This window comes from Bos indicus, chromosome 12 (assembly GCF_029378745.1).
Source record: "Bos indicus isolate NIAB-ARS_2022 breed Sahiwal x Tharparkar chromosome 12, NIAB-ARS_B.indTharparkar_mat_pri_1.0, whole genome shotgun sequence".
NCBI lineage: Eukaryota > Metazoa > Chordata > Mammalia > Artiodactyla > Bovidae > Bos > Bos indicus.
The window spans coordinates 14,106,702-14,127,434 of NC_091771.1; the positions used below are offsets into that span (position 1 = coordinate 14,106,702).

Genomic DNA, 20,733 nt, shown 5'->3' on the forward strand with positions numbered 1-20,733 from the left:
CTCTTGCTTTCTGGTCTCCAAACTCTAATGACCAGTTGTTTGTAGGACTACATGCTTTGCAGAAGCCAGGGATCAAACTTATCTTACTCCGGGGGCTTAGAAGGAAAGAGAACCTTCCTCAAGGTAAGGATGAGGAATTCACACAAGCCAATACTTCAGAGGGGATGTGGGTTCTCACCTGGCTTGGCACCATTCTTAGAAGTGATATCACTTATCTACTCAGTTTTGACTTCTTTTCTAAGGAAATAGAGACAGCAGTGCATCTCACGTCTTTTTGGAAAGCAAGAACAAATGAACACGATCATCTGCTTTTCTACCTTCTGATTTCTCCTTTTTGCTTATTACATACTGTCTAATAAAGGGCCAGTGGGAACATTTTATCTATTTATTTAACACTTATTTACTGTTTCGGAGAAGGCAATGGCACCCCACTCCAGTACTCTTGCCTGGAAAATCCCATGGACGGAGGAGCCTGGTGGGCTGCAGTCCATGGGGTCGCTAAGAGTCGGACACGACCGAGGGACTTCCCTTTCACTTTTCACTTTCATGCATTGGAGGAGGAAATGGCAACCCACTCCAGTGTTCTTGCCTGAAGAATCCCAGGGACGGGGGAGCCTGGTGGGCTGCCGTCTATGGGACTGCACAGAGTTGGACATGACTGAAACAACTTAGCAACAAATTTACTGTTTATTTACTTAACACTCATCTATTGATTCAACAACTTCTGCTAGTATCTGGGTAGGAATTATACCTGCTCAGGTGTAGCTAGGGACAGTGGACTGGGCGAGGTGGTGGTCTGCTCAGACACTGTCATCTGGAGTAAGTTGTGTCTGAAATCAGGAGGGGAAAGCACCTGTTTGGAACATGATATAATAAATGACTTATAAGTAGCTTCTTTAATCTCCCCTTCCACGCAGTCCCTTCATTCCTTGGTCTTGGACCCTGAGGATGCTAAGTTCTCCTGTTTTCTACACAAACTTAACCCAAAGAACTCTCAGACCAGAGCAGTCAGCAGAGGAGCTGCATGGTCTCCACACATATGGCCAGCCTCCCAGCCCTCCCAGAGACCCATGCCCTCACTCCCCACTCCCAGGAAAATCTAGCATCCTGACCTGTGCAGGGAAAGGACTGAACTGTTTGTTGAGTCAGTGAGAAAGTGGATAAAAAAACACGTTCACTTTTCTGTGGCACCTCCGCTCTCCCGTTTTTAGTCTGAGTGAAGATAATCCAAGAGAACATTCTCTGACAGAGATGAAAGCCTCAAGGCATTTGTTTTATGTCCTGGAGAACAAACAAGGAGATCTGAAGCAAAGCCTTCCCGCAGAGCCCTGAGCTCCTAGGGCCACTGATAACGACGTGGTTTTGAAGTATGGGCAGTGGATCAGAACTCTCAGAAAGGAGGCTCCTTGGGACCCTGGGCTCTCTGCTCTGCTAGCCTGGACGTCCTTAACAAGAGCACTGGCGGGGAAGAAGGCAGCAGTCAAAGGAGAAAACGTTCTCAGTTCCACTCAGGATTTGGCCATGTTGTTTAAGAGACATCTTGAAAGAGCAAATGATAAAAACCGTACACTGTACATCGAGTGGAGAATTCTGTGGGCTCAGTCTGAGAAGTGGATCTCTGCTCTGGCTGTAGGGCCAACAGTCATGCCCAGAAACATGAATTCAAGTTTGGTAATAACACACAGGATTCTTCCAATAGCTAACCTTCAGAGACTATCAGGTGGCTCCTTCCTGACCAGCTATGTCACTGGAGGTACGGGCCTTCAGGAACTGTCTCCTCAATAGCTCCTTGCTTGCTTACAAACTTCCATGGACACCCAGTTGCTTCTGTGGTCCCTGTAAAAAACCAGATAAACCATAACACTTAGCAACTCATCATTCTTTAGAGATTAGCAATGTGGAAATAATATCTATTGTTTTCATCATTTGAGTCTGAAGAAGCGTCTGAGAATCTATAACCCGCTACACTAAATGTAACACAACAAAAAAGCAGCTAGTCTTTCAAGGAGATATCCGCGTATCAGCTCTCTGGAGAGGCCGTGGGAAAGCCTGTTTTGGATTTTTCTCTTTTCTGGCCTAACAAAGTTTTGCATGCCCACGACAGCTCCCCTCCTCAGGCTCATGTGTTTCTGAAAATTGTTCCTTGCTCTTAGCTTACTCTGTTCTCTGTGAGCCAATCTTTTCATGCTTTTAAATGTTAACATTTAAAACACGTCCTCAAGCCTTTGGCCTCCTAGAAGACTTTTCAGAAAACTCTCTAAATTCTTCACTTTGGTTGGCTCAGCTAGAGCTGGTTTGAAGTCATAAGAAGCCATATCTGTGATTTCTGTTTATCATTTGCATGTGGTCCTGTGTTTGCATTTAAGTTAGACTTGGTATCTGTCCCATGTGGGCAAGGAAGGTCTTTGACTTCGTCATAATCCGGAGAGGCACGTCATGCATGTGACAGATGATGTTAATGGGGTCTCACTGATCAGCTAAAAGGGTGGACAGACTGAACTTGGCAGAGAGGAAATGAGACATGAAGGCCTGAGGGTGGCTGAAGAAAAGGCAGAGTTATCCCATCCCAGTGGACTGCGCTCCACTGACGGGCTCCTGTTCAAATATAACAGAGAACAGCAGGGACGCGATGCATCAGTCAGGGACTCGATGCATTTACCATCTGATGGATATTTGGTTGTTTCCTGCTTGGGGTTCTCAGTCCAGTTCCTGGAAGACATATGCCCTGCAGACTGCAAGTTCCAGTTAGAGGGGAATTACATCTTTTTAAAAAATACAGTTTTCAGAAATACAACATAAATAAATAAAATCCAGTACTGAAGGCAGGAAGAAACAGCCGTCTCCTAATGTTTAGCTGAAATAGCTTTTCCTCCACTACGTGGGACACATATTGTTCAGTTCCTTCATTGAAGACAGATTGGAAAAATGAGAAGCAGTTGAGTTGGGGAAATTAATTACTGTATCATTGTGTCAAATGCTGTAATGCTTTAAACGTAGGATTAGATGGAGTTCATCTGGGGACTAATTGTTGAGAGGCAGCATAGGATAAAGGAAGAAAACAAAAGCAAGATGTTCTTGAGTCAGTCATTTAATCATCCTCCTAGACAAAAGATAACCTTGTGTTATAAGTCTTCAGGTTATAGAGTGAAAGATGCTTTTTACATTCTCTTGTACACCAAGGGCATAATCTGACCCAGTTGTAACCCAACCTGTGAATCAAAAAGTTTCTTTATAACAGGATTTAATTGTTCTTGTCTGGAATTTTCCCCCTCATTGCAGTTGTGGGATTTAATTAATTTTTACCCACAGGTCAGTCACTTCAAGGCAGATGCCATAAAAGGACAAAAAATTGTCTTAATGTGGGTTAGGATTAGATGCAGGCTGCTTCATTTTATTACTATTATCAATTGTTTAAAGAGCTTTGCTGAATGATCTCATTGTACGCGTGCCTTGAGGCTTTCTAGAGCAATTTGGAAAATACATTACAGAATAAACCACAAGATTATTAAAATGACTTTAAACAGCATGAGTCCAATTTCCAAAGGAGGTTATAATACCCATATTTACTCATATTTCATCTTCGTAAGTAATTATTCACACCCCATATTTCAAGAATAAAATTTGTAAGAATGAGTCCCCACTTAATTATCTCATCCCCTCTTTCTTCTTTTATTTCTGTTCTTTTTATTCTAAGAAGTAACTTTCTGGCTTCTAGCGAGAGCTCACAGGGGAATTTAAAAACAAGAGGCTGAGTGATCTAGATGAAAACATCAGAATCCCTCCTTCATGTACTTTCCTTTCTATACATCTAATTTTTTCCCCATCAAGGAATACCTTTTGAAGAAAAAAACAGAGCGGGTTTGTTCTCACCATGGTTGGCAAAGAATTAAATCATGGTTTCTTCTTACTGCTCTTTAATTGCCTGTTTCTTACCTGTTTCTGCCCCTGTGTTCCCTGAAGTGTTAACGACTGGGCTGGAGCCACTGAGAATGATTAGAACAAGGATGGAGCAAAGAACAGCTTCTCCCGGGACATCTGCTGGCAGCTCCAACCCCCTGTGACCCCAGGGGCCACAGGAACAGACTGGATGAAATTTGCCTGAAGAGGTTGCCTATCGCTAACCTGTTCCAGACCAAACATACCAACATATTAAATATGAAACCCGAAAGAAAAGGATATTCTAAATAAAGACCTTTTCATCACTTCGTAAATATATTTTCTTCACCTTTTCTAATTCCTCTTTTTTTTTGCCTTTCTTCCATATTAATTATCATAGATATATTTCAAATCAAGATCTCTATCACAACCCCTCTTTTATTTCTAGATAAAGTGTTTGACATGGAAGGATGATTTTTCATGAAAATATGAAATAACTTGCCTGTCTCCATTGTTAAGAGAGACAGAGTGTTGGATTCTGTCTTCAAGAGTTCCAGATCCAGTGATGATATTAACTACTGCACATAACCACACAGTACCTCTGCTTATTTCATTGTAAAATAGTTGTGTGTGTTAGTTGATCAGTCGTGTCCGACTCTTTGTGACCCCATGGACTATAGCCTGCCAGGCTAATCTGTTCATGGAATTTTCCAGGCAAGAATACTGGAGTTTGGGTTGCCATTTCCTTCTCCAGGGGATCTTCCCAACCTAGGGATCAAATCTGGGTCCCCTGTATTGCATGCAGATTCTTCACCATCTGAGCCACCAGGGAAGTTGTAAAATAGGTATGATATGATATTTAATACCTTCATTTCACAGAGCCTGGGTGAGGCTGGAGTGAGATAAATACTGAATAAAACTTAAAATGGAAAATACATACTACAGAAACATGAAGTGTAGTGCATGGTAAAGAGCAGAGTCATAACTTGATCTTGTCTTTTGTTCCTTGTTTGCTTTTTGCATTATGCCAAGCAAATAATAACAGCCACTATTTATGTTTCAAGCACTGTGCTAAGTGGTTTGTATATCCTATTTATTTATATAATTTCTGGTTACTATTACCATCTCTTTTTTCCAGATGAGGCAACAAAGGCACAGAGAGGTATAATAAGTTGCCCAAAGTCACACAGCTGGTAATATAGTGGGTTGAATTTTGTCCCTGCAAAAGAAATATATCCCAGTCCTACCCTCTGTACTTGGGCAAGTGACTATTTGAAAAAGCGTCTTCATAGATATAATTAAACGGAAGATCTTGAGGTAAGGTTATCCTGGATTATGGTGGGCCCTACATGTAATGTGAGCATGCTTATACAAAAGGCAGATGGACACACAGACACAGAGGGGAAATGGCCATTTGAAGATAGAAGCAGGGACTGGAGAAATGCTGCCATAAGCCTGGACATGTCTGGGGCCACCAGAAATGAGCAAGAGACAAGGAAAGAGTCGTCCCTAAAGCCTTCAGAGGAAGCGAGGCCCCACAGACCGCTTGATTGAGGAACTTTAAGTGACTAGAACAGTGGGAAAGTGCCTTTCTGTTGTCTTAGACCATCCAGTTTGTGGTGATAAGTGACAACAGCTGTAGGAAACCACCACAGGGCCCACCCCAGGATTCAAACAGAGCAAGCACGACACCAGAGTGGAAACACTTGGTCATTTTCTCTTAATTTCCTTTTTATTTGAAATACAAGTAAACTTGGGAGAAAAGCAAAATTTCCAACTCAGTGTGGTATGATTGTTTCCGTGAAACAAAAGGGTTAATAAATTGTGGGCCTGTGCTGTTACACAAACTAAAACATCAAAATCATTTTTATGTGAGGACGGGGTTGTTGAACGCTAAGCTTTCAAAATATTTGGTCCAGAAGTTCAGTTCAGTTCAATCGCTCAGTTGTGTCTGACTCTTTGAGACCCCATGGACTGCAGCACGCCAGGCCTCCCTGTCCTTCATAATCTCCTGGAGCTTGCTCAAGCTCATGTCCATCGAGTCAATGATGCCATCCAACCATCTCATCCTCTGTCATCCCCTTCTCCTCCTGCCTTCAATCTTTCCCAGCATCAGGGTCTTTTCCAGTGAGTCAGTTCTTCACATCAGGTGGCAAAGTACTGGAGTTTCAGCTTCAACATCAGTCCTTCCAAAGAATAGTCAGGACTGATTTCCTTTAAGATGGACTGGTTGGATCTCATTGTCCAAGGGACTCCCAAGAGTCTTCTCCAACACCACAGTTCAAAAGCATCAATTCTTTTGTGCTCAGCTTTCTTTATAGTCCAACTCTTATATCCATACATGACTACTGGAAAAACCATAGCCTTGACTAGACAGACCTTTGTTGGCAAAGTAATGTCTCTGCTTTTTAACATGCTGTCTAGGTTGGTCATAACTTCTCTTCCAAGGAGTAAGCGTCTTTTTATTTCATGGCTGCAGTCACCATTTGCAGTGATTTTGGAGCCCAAGAAAATTAAGTCTGCCACTGTTTCCACTAAGTATTCCACTGTTTCCCCATCTATTTGCCATGAAGTGATGGGACCAGATGCCATGATCTTAGTTTTCTGAATCTTGAGCTTTAAGCCAACTTTTTCACTCTCCTCTTTCACTTTCATCAAGAGGCTCCTTAGTTCTTCACTTTCTGCCATAAGGATGGTGTCATCTGCATATCTGAGGTTATTGATATTTCTCCCAGCAATCTTGATTCCAGCTTGTGCTTCTTCCAGCCCAGTGTTTCTCATGATGTACTCTGCATAGAAGTTAAATAAGCAGGGTGACAATAAATAGCCTTGACGGACTCCTTTTCCTATTTGGAACCAGTCTGTTGTTCCATGTCCAGTTCTAACTGTTGCTCCTGACCTGCATATAGGTTTCTCAAGAGGCAGGTCAGGTGGTCTGGTATTCCCATCTCTTTCAGAATTTCCCACAGTTTATCGTGATCCACACAGTCAAAGGCTTTGGCATAGTCAATAAAGCAGAAATAGATGTTTTTCTGGAACTCTCTTGCTTTTTCCATGATCCAGCAGATGTTGGCAATTTGATTTCTGGTTCCTCTGCCTTTTCTAAAACCAGCTTAAACATCTGGAAGTTCATGGTTCACCTACTGTTGAAGCCTGGCTTGGAGAATTTTTAGCATTACTTTCCTGGTATGTGAGATGAGTGCAATTGTGTGGTAGTTTGAGCATTCTTTGGCATTGCCTTTCTTTGGGATTGGAAAGAAAACTGACCTGTGGCCACTGCTGAGTTTTCCAAATTTGCTGGCATATTGAGTGCAGCACTTTCACAGCATCATCTTTTAGGATTTGAAATAGCTCAACTGGAATTTCATCACCTCCACTAGCTTTGTTCGTAGTGATGCTTCCTAAGGCCCACTTGACTTCACAATCCAGGATGTCTGGCTCTAGGTGAGTGATCATACCATCGTGATTATCTGGGTTGTGAAGATCTTTTTTGTACAGTTCTTCTGTGTATTCCTGCCACCTCTTCTTAATATCTTCTGCTTCTGTTAGGTCCATACCATTTCTGTCCTTTATTGAACCCATCTTTTCATGAAATGTTCCCTTGGTATCTCTAATTTTCATGAAGAGATCTCTAGTCTTTCCCATTCTATTGTTTTCCTCTGTTTTTTTGCATTGATCGCTGAGGAAGGCTTTCTTATCTCTCCTTGCTATTCTTCGGAGAAGTAACCTACAATAATTTAGTTTTTAAAAAAATTAAAAATCCTTTTCAGAAAGAGAAAATAGTACATTAACCCTCAGCATAGATAAGCAAACTTACTAACGTGTAAACCCTATAAGGCTCAGTGGCTCAGTGGTAAAGAATCCACCAGGCAATGCAGGAGACGTGGGTTTGATCTCTGGGTTGTGAAGATCCTCTGGAGAAGGAAATGGCAACCCACTCCAGTATTCTTGCCTGGGTAATCCCATGGGCAGAGGAGCCTGGTGAGCTACAGTCCATGGCATCATAAGAGTCAAACACGACTGAATGACTAAAGAAAAACAACAAGAAACCCAGTAAGAGCAGAACACAAGAACATTTTATTTGACAAGCTAAGATCTGTGCTATTATTATCAGTAACAATGACAATGTCAGCTTGGGATCAATACATCTTGTCTTGTGTACTTAGAGAAAAAGCAAAACAATTCCTTAGAGATATTGGGTCTCTTGGGCCAGATTAAAACTCCTCTGAACAATCTAGGATTTCTTAACATGGTTAATACATTTTACTCATGAATAAATTTTTGTTCCAGAAAATTCTCTCCATTTCCAATGATTTATAATACACCATTAGAAAGCTTTTATAAATATAATTCTTTCGAGGTTGAATAAAACTTTGGGTTGAGGCTGCTTCCTCTCTTCCTTGCCTCTGGGACATCAGCTATGCATGATAGCAATTCAGCTGGATAGCTCAGGAATCGCTCCTTCACCTTCCTCTGAGAGACACAGAGGAGCAGTGCGTTTCAGGGAAAGAGGAAGTGAGCACCACAATGAGGATCCCAGTCTACCAGCTACTAAGCTTTGTCTTTTCATGCTCAGTAAAATTTGAGTCTGCTTGAGCCAATTCCCTAACTTCATCTCTGAGGTCTCGCCTAACTCTGACTCAACATTTGAGATGGTTTTTGCAACCCTCCCCTTAGTTTTCACAACCCTCCCCTTGGTTTTCCATCTAGTCCATCAGATTCAAATGTCCTTACTGTAGCCCTTCTTTTCCCCTGTCAGTTCAATCTCAACCTGGGACTTCTCTCAGTTACTCATGGTGTTGAGCTCAGCACCGTTCTCTCTGGAATCAAGGCTCACAACTTTGCCATCATCTTTGATCGTGGTCCCCCATTATTTGGACTTCTGATCATTTATCAAGGGCTGGTAATCATACTCCATAATGCCTCCCCTATATAAGTTGTCCTCTCCATTCCCACTGTTCTTCACTGCCAAGGTCAAGTTCTGACCCTGCCTCCTGCCTTGAGTATTGAACCACCCTATAACAGGACTTTTTCCCATGTAATACGTCACATACTTGCAGTCAAGATTTGCCTGTGCTCTACAATTTTCCACTTCTCTCTCCAGTCTACAAGGTACATTTCAACTTCCTTGAGCTGATCATTGATGTCACCTGACAGTCTGGTCTCAGAATACGATTTCAGACTTGCTCCCTACTCCTGCCTTCGTTCATGCAGCCAGGCTTCAGTACTTCCTCTTTCTGCAATAGCATTTCCTTCTCACTTCCTGCCTTCTATTATTGCATTTCCTCAGCTTGCAAATCCAGTTCTCCCCACTCTGCAAGCCTGAATTTTAGCCCACACAAATTCCTCTCAGATTCTACTTCTTCCAGGATTCCAACACTCCCATCTGAAATAGAGGCAAAGTATTATGAGGATGCAGAATGCCAAGTCGTTTGAGTCATGTCTAACTCTCTTTGATGCATGAACCATAGCCTGCCAGTCTCCTCTGTCCATGGGATTCTCCAGGCAAGAATACTGGAGTAGGTTGCCATGCCGTCCTCCAGGGGATCTTCCTGATCCAGGGATCAAACTCACATCTCCTACATTGCAGGTGGATTCTTTACCACTGAGCCACCAAGGAAGTCCATTAACTATTATACTAGGTACCAAAAACACAGAGAAAAACAGGACTGCTTTTTCAGCATTTTACAATAGTGCGGAGATAGATAAGTAAACAGATAACCAAACCTGGGGTGATATAAAACTAGATAAATAGGGTACTGTGTAAGGATACCCAGTCTTTATTTGGAGGAGAACAAGATCAGGGTTCCAAAAAGGGCAGTTATTGCAGGTCCTTGCTGTGAGTGCACACAAATTTGAAGTCTGTTGAAGGAGTTCTGTCTTGGTTGTTAAGAAGCTGCTCTGATACCCTGGATGCCTGGGCCCAATTCTGTGATCTCCCCGGGATTCAGCTGGGCAGAAGGTCTCCAGTACCTCTGCCAGCACTCCAGCCCACATCTGTTCTTGTTGCTCAGACCTTGATGTCCATTAGGTATTTTCAATATCTCTGCTGCCTGTCTCACTAAAAGTTTGGGATTGACAGAGATGGTGAGAGAAATAATCTAGCCCACTTGACCAGGGCATGGCCCAGCTCTCGCCAACTTGGCTGCTCTCCCAGGGTTAATGCTGTTATCTGAAGTCAGTGCTCTGTGATCACCAAAATCTGGGTTGTGTCCTCTTTCCTTAGAATGTTTCTCATCCTCATAATTTCCCATTATTCTGCTATTTTCAACATTTATGCATTTCTCTTTTCTTATGGCTTTAGGACCCTGCTCTAGGCTTCAAACTCTTGGATGTATGATCAATAAAGCTAGTGAAGTAATTGAATCTTACAGATATAAACCGTGACTTTATGTCTTTAGCAGGGAGGCACTCGCCCATAGGTGTCCCTTTCTCCCTAGAAAGGAGAGCCTCCTTCTGATGACACGTCTTGCCCCAGTCATTGCCGTCCCTCCTCTGTGTCCTGTCCACCAACACTGGACTCCTGACATCCAAGTAAATTCAGAGACTTCGCTGGAATCACTGAAAGAGTTACTGTTTGATTTGACAGTCTCACTATTGTCCACTGAAATTTTACCAGTAAGTTCAAGTGACAGCTGGGGGACATAGCGAAGAAAAGGTTTTCATTATCAGAGGCCTTAGTGAGATGTGCTCATGGTCAAGTTTTAGCTAGGTCAAGAGGGGCTGGAAACTCAGGGGCTGAGTCTTGCGGAGGTCAAACATCAACTGACTCTCAGCACATTGTCGACGCTCTGGGTTTGCCAAGTTTCTTGTACAAAATGGTGCTGTTTTTCTCTAGAGCAGTTTATGTGCTCAGTAGTAGAGCCAAGGCAGGCTCACCGTCTGTTTTCATACCTTTTGGGAGCTTAGCCTGTGTGATCTGCAGAGGTCTGGATTAACAGTCCTTTCACCAGGTGTCTCGCAGGTTGGGTCAGTTCTTGGCCACTCGGCTGACTTGTGGGCTCCAGCAAGCAGCTGTGATGGTCATTATTTCCCATCTGCTTGTCCCCCTCCACTCCTAATTTTGAAAGGAGAATGCACTGCTGCTACTGCTGACCTGTAGCCTATTCGTACCCTATCCTTTTCCAGAGTATTTTCTGTTAGGCAAAAGCAAACACAACAAAAAAAAGTCAAAAACACAACAAAACTTGAAACATCAAGTGGCTGGATCTGTGTAATCAGTCCTTAGCTCTTAAGGGTGTTGCAAATTGAGACCCTATCCTGATTTCATCTTATTTTTGAAACTCTTGTACTTCAATCTCTGTTCATTTTGTTCTGTTCCTTCCTTGAGGTTAGAGCTTAAGCTCCCAGCTCTGATTAGTAGCTCTTCAAAATAGTAGACAACTATTTTGTCTACATTATCTGTCTGTCTGTCTATCTATCTGTCATTGATCTTCTCTATTTTTATCACTTGTTTATCTTCAGAATTATCTCATAATTCTCTTATTCAGCACTATGCTTTACTCGATTTACACATATGTAGTATTTATTACAAATAAATCACTAACACTGTTTATGATAGTAGGATCATCTCTTCCCTTTCATTTGTACTTGGAACTAAAGTAGCACCCGCTATATCAAATATTTCTAATATGATTTTATCAAAATTATTCTCCTTGAGTGAGGTAATTGTGGTAGATTTTTGTAGATCACCTATTTGTTGTTGTTATTTCTTTAGAAGCAACTTTTTTCCTGACTTTTTGATATAAAAACTCTTTATTTAATAATTTGACCTACCCTAATATATTCAAAGCTGAGCACTGAAGAATTGATGCTTTTGGACTGTGGTGTTGGAGAAGACTCTTGAGAGTCCCTTGGACTGCAAGGAGATCCAACCAGTCCATTCTGAAGGAGATCAGTCCTGGGTGTTCATTGGAAGGACTGATGCTGAAGCTAAAACTCCAATACTTTGACCACCTCATGCGAAGAGTTGACTCATTGGAAAAGACCCTGATGCTGGGAAAGACTGAGGGCAGAAGGAGACGGGGACGACAGAGGATGAGATGGTTGGATGGCATCACCGACTCAATGGAAATGAGTTTGAGTGAACTCTGGGAGATAGTGATGGACAGGGAGGCCTGGCGTGCTGTGATTCATGGGGTCGCAAAGAGTCGGACACAATTGAGCGACTAAACTGAACTGAACATATTCAAAACACTTTTATATGGAATTTTTTCCCCTGAATTAAAAAATTTACCAAATAGAATTAACATGTAACTTTATATTAGTTTTAAATGTACAACATAATGATTCAATATTTGTATACATAGTAAAATGGTCGTCACAATAAGTCTAGTTAATATCTATCACCAGACATATTTACACATTTTTTGCCTTTGATGGGAACTTTTAAGACACTCAGTGACCTTCAAATACACAAAGCAGTACGATTAACTTAGTCAGTATGATTAACTTAGTCACCATGCTGTAGATTACATTCCCATGACTTACTTACTTTGTAACTGGAAGTTTTGTACATTTGATCCCTTTCACCTATTTTGTTCATAATCTATATTTTAAAAATTCCAAACAGCTGGGTCTGAACTGACCTCTTCATCGCTGCACAGATGTCTCTCTGCTTCACTCATCCCATATGTCTCAGCCTGGCTAATAATGTTTCCATTTGACCTGAGCCAAACTAGAAACTTCACTGTTCTTTTTTTCTTTAACCCACCATATTCCATTTGTGTTCAGTGGTTGCAGATTTTGCAACATAGTTCCCAAGTGCACTTTTCCAAGTCCGCTGAGCCTGACTTGGCCCAGGTCATCACGGTTCACCTGGTGGAGTCATCTTCTATTGGCTCCACTGTAACCAGTCGGTCTAGTCACTGTACTCCACTCCTTTCCCCTCTGTGCTCTGCTTGTGTTCATTTATCATTGTTTTGTTCCTTAACTTCCTGCTTTTTTTCCTGCCCTCAAAGCACTTCTCAGCTGGGAACATCCCAATTGAAAATTGCTTTAATTCCTTTCGGGGATGTGGTAAAGTATGAAAGCAAAATAAAACAAACAGCACAAACAACCCAGGAAGAAGAGTCCCCTGGTTCTCCAGACTCAGGTTCCCAGAGCCATTCATGAGCCCCACAGCAGGGCAGGCAGTGTCTTCCTGGTACCCCCGCAGGACTGGTCAGACACTGGCTGCTTCTCTCCCAAGACTGGAAGTCGTTTGACTGCGGAGGATGGGGACCATGTCTCACCCACCCTTCGTTCCTCCTTTTCCAGTTACTGTTTAACAAGTTCACACCAGGTAGGTCCTGCTGTGCCCAGGGTGGTCTCCATTTGACTCTGCAGCCCCTCCCCGCTCCCCCGAGTCAGTGCCTGCAAGAGAGAAGTAGTTTTCCTCTGTGGGCCCACTTGGGTTCACTGGCTTAAAACCATGCACTTTCTGTGGCCATCTTCTTTCTTTACTGAAAATTATCCTGATTCCTGGCTAAAACACCTGTATCTTCTCCAGAATCTGGACTGTGCCTGATGTGAGTATAGGTTCTTGCTCTCTGTCTGGTATTGTGATTTGTAAACTTTCTGGGTAAGCTAGCCAAAAATGCAGATTTCTGTGGCTCGTTCCCCCAACATTGTGATTAATACCCCAACAAACTGTAATATATGTTCTCCCATTCATGTCTGGGATCAAGAAAGGGCCTCCTTTCCTTCACCAGAGAACCCACCTCATTAGCCTTGCTCCGATTGGGGCGCTGCTCACCCCAAATCAATCCGGTGGCCAGAGTGACCACCCACAACTACCCATACTGTTGATTCATTTGGATGACTCAAAGCCAAGAGCGTAACATCTTTAATCACATTGACAGAATTTAGTTTGGTTTTGTGATCCATAAGTGCCGGTTTCCCCAGGTGTGCAGGTAAAAATGCTTTATAGACAAGAATGGGAAGTGACTGAACCCAAATGAGTTGAAAAAGGAACAAGGTTTTCAGAAGAGAACCATGGGTGTTGGTTGTTCTTCACTATGCCTTCTTATTCATCTTTATGTATAGCCACTAGCAGATGCCTGGTGTAATGCATGGTTAAGGCTCATCATGTTTTTGTCAAGTGAATGATAAATAAGTGAATGTATCTTTACTGTAAGTAATTGAGATGTGTTTTAGTAAATTCATTTGGTCCTCTAGAGTTTCATCTACTTTAAATTCCATAAGGTTTTGTGTTGGTGTATTTCTGTTTCAGGCTGAACATCTTTATGTTTACATAATCATAATCCTCTCCATGTAATCTAATGTTCTAGGGATATCAAAACACCAAAATTGTTCATCACAGAGTGATACAAAGCTGACAGCAAAAATGTCAAAGGTAACAGCAATAAGACTCCTATGTTAGGAATAGCATTATCAATTGAATGGCCAACAGTGCTCTATTTTTGTTATCAATGTTACTGCTTTCAATCTTAAATATGCAGAATATTGATTTAACACAGCTTGCTACAAAACACTGATATCAAATTCATGTCTGCTGCAAAATACCACATCTCAAATCTGCTTTCTTAGATTTCAAAATTGACATTTAATTAAGGAGAAATTTGTTTTACGCCTGTGGCAAGTTGATGGTATTAGTTGTACACTGCTGCTTAATAATCCACTCTAAAATTCACTCACTTAAAACAACAATAATTTATTTTGATCATGAATCTTAAATTTGTCAGGGCTCAGCAGGGATAACTCATTTGCTCAATTAGAGGTCAGCTGGGGTGAGCTTGACAGGATTCATGTGTTGCTTGGGCTTCCTGATAGCATGGTAGGTGGTTCTCAAATATAAGCATCCTGAGAGAGAGAAAGTGAAAACCAGTGTCTTTAAGGCCAGTGTATGGAAACCAGCATAGTGCCTTTACTTCTGAATTCTATTAGTCAAGCAGTCATAAAGCCCACATTTACAGAGAGGAAATACTTATGGCAATGTTTGTAAATGCCACAGCGATCTCAGTCTTGGCTCTTGCCCATATAAATGAAGTTTTACTGAAACACTGAATTGTTATCATATCGATTTTCTAAGACTCTCAGAAATAATTCAACTCCTTAGAATATTAGACATCTCCCTTTGATTCAAGAAATCTGACTCTATTTCTTCAATGAAACGATCCTGTATGTGCCTGGGTGTGTGTTAAGTCACTTCAGTCGTGTATGACTCTTTGCAACCCTGTGGACTACAGCCTGCCAGGCTCCTCTGTCTGTGGGATTCTCCAGGCAAGAATACTAGAGTGGGTTGCCATGCCCTCCTCCAGGGGATCTTCCTGACCCAGGGATTGAACCTGTGTCTCCTTTGACTCCTGCATTGCAGGCTGATTCTTTACCACTGAGCAACTGGAGAAACCCCGAAACAATCCTAACATGCACAAATTCCCCCAGGCATCTGTGCTAACTAACCCTCATATGTCAAGGTGGCCCTGGTCACTGTACTCAGCTGGAATTTTTCTCTGGGCCATAGTACCCTTATCCTGCAGCTAGAGAAGTGGGAGGTGAGCTTGCTGAAAGACTTGTCAGCCAAAGGATGCCTACTCTTCTTCTGTGAAAAACAGACCCTAACTTGGAACACTTCAATTCTTGCCAGAAAATTGTCCAAGACACTTCAGATGTGAATGCTTTACAGTACCTCTTTGCTTGAATTATTTGGGGGCGTGACTGGTTAAATACAAAGCGAACATGTAAACAGCTTCCTGAGAAAACAGTGATGCCATTCAGTGCATCCCCAGGAAACACAACTCTTTTGGAAATGTTGAATCTCCTCGTGAGAAAAGACTTCAGAGATCACACAATCTATGTTCCTCTGCCAGAGAATGATGCCAAGTGGGGAGTACATGGTGGGGTGGACATGGGAGTAGGAAAGAAAAGGGTGCATTTCTTTGTAATAATCAGAAAAGTTTAATGTGACTCTCTGGTATGTGCATATTCATCTGCCACGCAAAGCTGTACAATGGATGTGGGAAATCCTCTTTGGCGACCCAGCATGATCTAGGATATAACAGAAATAAAAGTACCTTTTAATTTCACTCTGCTTGCTGTTTCTCTGTTGCTGAGATGACTGCGGAGGGTTTCCTCATGACACGAAGCAGTGCTAGTCACTGTGTTTGGTTGGTACATGGCACCTGGTCCCTGGAAGTACCATGGTCCTAGTGGGAGGCAGAAAGGAGAACAGAGAACAATGTGGATATTGTCACCGGCCTTTGTCTACTCCAAGATTTACATGACTTGAGAGGGTAAAATCCTAGAGACTCTCCTTTTACTAAAAGGAACTTTTCATTTGTCAAAAATGTACATGTTTTCTGGATGTTGAGCAGGAAAATTTCTCTAAAGTGTAAGTGCAGGGAAGCACTCTCAGTATTTGCAAAACGTCATTCCCCTAGATTTGGCCAAGATCAGGTAATGCAGATTTTTATTTCCTACCTACCCTTTTCTCATGTTTGACTCTCCCCTGGGAGCTTCTATTCTTTGAGCACAAATTTATGCCAACATTATTAGAAAAAAATGTTTTTTTCTAAATCACAAACTTCCTTGTGTGATGGTGGAAGAATGTCAGGCAGAACACAATTTTGTTATATTTCCCTTTCAAGGAACACCCACGGTCAATTTGTCAACAAAACTGGAAATAAATCTAGGTTGAGATGATTGTTAATTGGCTTTTAATTAATACTTCTGAAAAACCTATAATTATGAGCAACTGGTTCTTGGAGTCATACCAAATTTGTTCAAAAACAGGAAGCAAATATTCGTACTACCTTTGAAATATATTGTCCCTCTATCTTCAAACTTGAAAATGCTTTGAATTTACTTCCAAAGAATTCTCATATAAAGGAATCTATTGCGTCCCTTTTTAACCTTATACATTTCTTGTGCTAATATACTTCTATTTTAATCTGCTGTTACTCTTTTAAATATCAGATTTCAAAATGCAGCACATAAAGATGAACTATGCAGTTCATTATACTTTCTTCCTCAAGTTAAGAATATAATCTGCCCACAACACCTGCTGTCTTGGTGGTTATGTTTTCTTTTCCTCTGGGTTCATTGTTGTCCCATAAGGCCCAGAAATTGCATCTTCAGTTTAGCTGGTCATTCTTCTTGAGCAGAGAAGGCTGTTTCTCTGCCACTGGGACATAAAACTCTACATTTTTAAAATTTTGTTTCTTATTTCAAATATCTGTCCTATGCTTCAAGGCTTTAGAGTTATTTTTCAGTTTTCTCTAGAAGACAGTGTTAGCTTTGTTTTCCAAATCTTCTTTTATATTTTATCTAGAATGTGGATTGAGAGTTCTAGCTTCTTCATGGCTAGCCTCTCCATGTCCTTCTCTTTCTTTGGTTTTTCCTGACTGTCTTGTGTTTACTTTTATTCACTTCCTAAAGTGGATTATCCAGATCATCCCTTTTATTTATGAATCCTGGGTTAGTGTCCTCTCGCTCTCTCTCTGTCTCTTCCTTTCAGCCAGGAGCTATAGAGTGGATGGGTGACCTGTGGATATGGGGTTAGGAATGCAGTTCTATATCTATTAAAAAATTGATTGATAGGATTACAGGATGCGGGTGGCGGGGGGGGGTGGGGGGAGGGGGCGGATAAACTGGATTAAACCACAGGAGCTATTCATCACACAAATGTGAATTATTTCCAGGAAATTTTATTTCAGTGTCCGTAGAGAAAGGGGATGCTGAGGTTAAGGGCTCAGTGATGAAGATGCCAGATGAACACCTACAAAGGATAACAGAAAAGAACTGTATCTCTATGGTTATGAAAATCTAGAAGGGATAAGACTAGTCGTCAAAGAAAGAAAGAATTTGAACTGAGGTGGAGGGCAAGGGGGAAGTTAGGTCATAGAGTTTCAAACATAAAACCTAGTAGATGGAGGAAATTGGTACCAATGATACAGAAAGAGATTAACATTAGATTCAAACTAAGGAGAGTGTATCTGATGTCCCACAGAAAAAGAGAATTATCTCCAGAACAGGGGCAAGAAGCATTCTGAAAATGGAAAAAGCCAGACTTGGGTGTGTGACCTGCAGACTTAGCCACTGGCTGAATACCTACAATTTAGGCCTTGGGTAGAATTCATTGCCTGAGACAGCAAGGCCTCCCAGACAGAGCAGAGTAACAAAGTCTGTGCGTGTTTTAAGCCGCTTCAGTTGTGTCTGACTCTCTGGGATCCCATGGACTGTAGCCCACCAGGCTCCTCTGTTCATGGGGTTCTCCAGGCAAGAGTACTGGAGTGGATTGCCGTGCCCTCCTCCAGGGAGAGTAACAAAGTACAAGGATTGATGTCTGAAGAGGAGTTTTGAGCCCTGACAATATGTATTGGCTAGTCTCTGCGGGGAATTTGGGGGACTCAGTGTTTCAAGGTGTCCTAGGCAGATACTTTTCATTATTCTTCTTTAATTTCTTCTTTTGCTGCATGTATGCTCTGAGTCACCTGGAGTTAATTATAGGACTTCCTGCACCTTCTCCTTTTACTCTGTCCCCCATTTGTCAGGAGTGGGGACATTGTAAAGATGAAATGAGATGTAGCATTTAGAAGCACTGTGAGCAGAGAAGCATAAGAGTTGAAAGTGGCCCATCTAAACTGGGGTTGGTTTTCTATGATGCTCTGACACCCTATTTCTCACCCTCTGATTGTATCAAGATACAGTAAACTCTGAGTGTAGCATCCTGAAACTGTTGGATGTTTTTCAACAAACATTGATTAAGCCTGTAGTAAGTATCTGTATCTGGTGTAAACAATGGAGATACCAGAGGAAGACCTAGGGCTGTGACATAGGTCTGCAGGGGAGGCCAGGGGCCAGCCAGGCTTATAAAGCCTGAAGTTTCTGTGATTTGCAGGGTTCTCTCTAAGAAGAAAAAAAAAAAAAAAAAACAACTTACAAATATAAATTTAAGTATAAAAGGGAAGTGTTATTTGTTTAGGGTGAGAAAAAAATTCCAACAAAATAAAAGTCAGACAAATAACACAAATATAAAATCTAGGTAGGAAAAAATATATAGTATTTTTATTAACTAACTGCATAACAAACTTCTATTACTTTTTTCCCTGTATTTTTTGACTATAAATTCTTTGATCACCTCTTCATATGACAATGATTTTTAAAAATTTATTTTTAATTGGAGGATAATTGCTCCTCAATACTGTGTTGTCTTCTGCCCATACAACAACGCCAATCAGCCACAAGCACACATATGATGTTTTACGATTATTTTTCATAGAAAGACAGAAATGTAATTCAGTCTTCCTGGTCACATAGTTCCAAGTGAATTTTTTTTTTATTATTGATCATTTTGACTAGATACGATTAAAGGCTGAATCACTTACTTAACAATTTTATGTATTGAAAGACACTTTGCACATTGCAAGCCTTGCTTCACCTCACTGCCCTCACGGTTCGTGCCTTGCGCGGCAAGCTGTTCCTGTAAAGGCGCAGCGCCCGTCTCCTCGCTCCCGAGTGTCACGGTACAGGGGGAGTCAGCCCCGTGGGTAGGAGGCGTGCTCCTGGAAGCCATTCCTACACTGGGACAGCCAGTGTCACTTAACTATACATGGAAGTGTTTATGAATCACATAAATACACCTGATTAAATCCAAATAAATGTCTCTCTATATCAACTCTCTCTAAGCTGGATCCCTCAAATACCCCCAGCCTTTCCAAACTACCTAACATGAGGAAACATATGTAAAGTGGGATGGGGTCGGTCAGAGTGGGACAGAAAACAGTGGTCTTAAGTCACTGCAGTTAAAATAGATCATATATGCAAACTTTGTAAAGATCTATGACCTCATGAATGCACAAGGCCACAGGACCTTTGTGAATGAAGTGTCCTGACACGAGTTTTATTAGCTAGTAGCTCAGTCATGTCCGATTCTTTGCGACCCCGTGGACTGTAGCCTATCAGGCTCTTCTGTCCATGGGATTTTCCAGGCAAGAGTGCTGGAGTGGATTGTCATTTCCTTCTCCAGGGGATCTTCCTGACTCAGGAATCGAACCCAGGTCTCCTGCATTGCAGGCAGACGCTTTACCGTCTGAGCCACCAGGGAAATCCACCTGTGGGGAGGAAGGTAGATAACATGACTGAGTGAATAAAGACATCACAGCGATATGGAACTTGGAGCCAAGTCTTGAAAGATAAGGGGAGATTTTTTTAGCAGGTCAGTGGGAATGGCCAGGGCTCATGGGAGGTGCCAGTGAAAGAGTCAAAGATAGAATGGTAAGAGTGGGAGGAGAATCAGTTGAGTATGGTGGCTTTGGGGAGTTTAGAGCAAATTTCAACAAGGGATGGTTAAGTGCTGTGACAAGTCCAAGTAGATGAGAACATAAAGGGGTCTATTGGATTCAGCAATAAGGAAGTCACGTGGTGACCTCTGCCACTGTGGTCTCAGTGTTTTACAAGTGAAAGTCACTCAGTAGTGTCGACTGTTTGTGACCCCATGGTCTATACAGCCCATGGAATTCTCCAGGCCAGAATACTGGAGTGGGTAGCCTTTCCCTTCTCCAGCGGATCTTCCCAACCCAGGGATCGAACCCAGGTCTCCCATATTGAAGGTGGATTCTTTACCAGCTGAGCCACAAGGGAAGCCCTATGTGGTGCAGTGGGTGTCAGTGGTGGGGTGTCAGTGGTGCAGTGGGTGTCAGTGGTGCAGTGGATGGCAGTGGTGGGATGTCAGTGATGCAGTGGGTGGCAGTGGTGCAGTGGGTAGCAGTGGTGGGATGTCAGTGATGCAGTGGGTGGCAGTGGTGCAGTGGATGGCAGTGGTGGGATGTCAGTGATGCAGTGGTGGCAGCGGTGCAGTGCGTGGCAGTGGTGGGATGTCAGTGATGCAGTGGGTGGCAGTGATGCAGTGGGTGGCAG

At 42.2% G+C, this 20,733-nt stretch overlaps 1 long non-coding RNA gene across 1 annotated transcript; it reads right to left on the reverse strand.

The window, feature by feature from the left end:
- Positions 1–415: 415 nt before the first annotated feature.
- Positions 416–4,083, reverse strand: LOC139186130 (uncharacterized). The gene is made up of 3 exons (XR_011569634.1): positions 3,934–4,083; positions 1,113–1,836; positions 416–853 (listed from the first exon to the last, which is right to left on the reverse strand). It is a non-coding gene; the product is annotated as an uncharacterized lncRNA (long non-coding RNA).
- Positions 4,084–20,733: the final 16,650 nt, after the last annotated feature.